This window comes from Falco peregrinus, chromosome 4, assembly GCF_023634155.1.
Source record: "Falco peregrinus isolate bFalPer1 chromosome 4, bFalPer1.pri, whole genome shotgun sequence".
Classification (NCBI taxonomy): Eukaryota; Metazoa; Chordata; class Aves; order Falconiformes; family Falconidae; genus Falco; species Falco peregrinus.
Window position 1 is genome coordinate 18,985,203 of NC_073724.1, and position 2,195 is coordinate 18,987,397.

Below are 2,195 nucleotides of genomic sequence, written 5' to 3' on the forward strand. Positions count from 1 at the left end.
AAATACATTGTGTTGCGTTTGTACCTATTGAAACGTAGAAGATTTCACAGTGTATGGGTGTTTGACATTGCTTTGTTGAACTCTGTGACTTGTTGGCCCAGTCTTGTTTCCTATGGTAACTCATTTCCCTTTCAAGGTCGTCTTTATTCTTGCCAGCTTGTGTTTTCTCAGTAGAAAATAATGAGAAAATTCATATCATTTTAGTATGTTTAGCAGCTAAGACAATAACTTTTTTAAAATAACACATAGTATATATGTGGTTAATGCTTCAGCATTTTACTTACAGTTGAAGCTGTAATAATTTAATATCGGCCACAAAAGGAGGTATGGAACATTTAAGCTGAACTTTATTATGGTTAGTGGACCATGTTATTAAATATATATTGTTAAAGAGACATATTTTTCAAATTCTGTTGAGTGTTAGGTTGCAAGAAGCACAATGAATATTGATTTAATTGTATACCATGGGTTTGACCTAGACTTAAAATCATTAACTGGAGTAACTAAATGCCCAACTGTAGCATGAATAGCAGAGACATGACTTCAAAATAGGAGAAAAAGAATGATTAAACTAGCAGAATTTCTTTCCTGAGCAAACACCCAGTCCCCTGCCCACCTCATTCACCAGCTACAAAATTGCCTATACTTGACTGCATTTGTATACCTGATACGTGTTTTCTGTTCTGTTAGGCATTTGACTGAGGACAGTGATTTGAGGCAGAGCACCTTCCCTTGCCCTTTTGACAGCTGGATGCACAACTGCTTGGAAATTAATGTGAATAATCTCATCTCTGGGAAACTCAGGAGCATCAGGTAACTAATTTTATGTCAGTCATGATCTGAATTTTTAGCTTTGTCTGAAGAAAACTCAAATATTCCTTCTAGGCAAGGTAAAAGATGAAATAGCTGGAGTTTGTCTTAGCTTATATTAGTTTCTAAGGGACTTCATGTAGAGGAAAATTTGCATTATATGACTCTGCACTGACATATTTCTTCTAGCATAAATTTCCTTCTCTTTCCCCAGAAGGTGGGTATAAAAGGTTATCCAGGTTAATGTTTCTCCTTAAAACTCTTTGGTGCCTAAGGAAAAAGTCAATCCATATTCTGACCACCTGAGAAGGACATGATATTCATCCCTGTATGAGTAGGAATGAAATATTTAGACATCATAAATTCTGTATCTTGTTATCTTCACTTTGATGGGGAAACAGGCCAGAATCACATTACTAACTTTACTACGCTATGACAACATTTTATCCTTCAGATCCATTTCCTTGAAAATTGGTCACAACTGGTATTCAGCCTAGACTGGATCTGCTGACAGGTAAAGTTATCCCAAAAAACCAGCCAGTGTTAACCATTCCTTACTATTTCTACGGAACTCCTACACTATCTTCAGGATGCATTTAATTGGACAATATACCTATTTATTTATGATTTTTTTGCACATTTTAATTATGGAGTAAACAAACCAGTTCAGGAAATCACATGAATTAGCGTAAGAAAATATTTCTAGAAATAAATAACCAAATATAATCACAGTCTGATTAGCTTTACTGGGACTATAGAAACAGTATTGTATAATCACAAAAAGTTTTCTCTGTGGATTCAAAGTAAATGAAAGATTTCCATTTTTAACGTATTAAAAAATTTTTTTAGTCTCCATCACCTTTATTTTCTTCATCTTTTATGCAGAATATCATGGGGAAAATACTTTAAAATTTTAATTGTTTCTTTTTCAAGATTTACTTAAAACAGAAGAACTGTGGAACAGGACCAAAGCAGAGCAAGATGATATGTTAAGAAGATGCAGTTTGCATTTCCCAGACTGCAGAACAAACCCAGATACCACACTAGAGAGCTTTGACACTAAGGAGTTTTTCTGGGGGCAGAAAATGTTAAAGTTACTCAAATAAAATCAAACAATTATATTAAGTATAGTCTACTTTTTTTGTTATAAACATGACAAAATTGTTTTGTTTCTTTAAGGAAATTATATCTTAAGGTCTAATCTTGGAAATCCTGGTTAGATAACTGATTCATGATGAAATCTGTAAGAGTCTAAAAAACATAAATTTTTCAAGTGCTTTAATAAAGTATGGAATCCCAATATTGAAAGACAAGAATCCTGTTTTTTACTTATCCAATTGAAGAACACATCATGTTTTATAAAACCTATTTTCCATCCTGTTTCC

The 2,195-nt window shown here is 33.3% G+C and overlaps 1 long non-coding RNA gene across 1 annotated transcript; it reads left to right on the plus strand.

Moving 5' to 3' along the window:
* Positions 1-604: 604 nt before the first annotated feature.
* Positions 605-1,938, plus strand: LOC114013829 (uncharacterized). The gene is made up of 3 exons (XR_003557048.2): positions 605-813; positions 1,265-1,324; positions 1,744-1,938. It is a non-coding gene; the product is annotated as an uncharacterized LOC114013829 (long non-coding RNA).
* Positions 1,939-2,195: the final 257 nt, after the last annotated feature.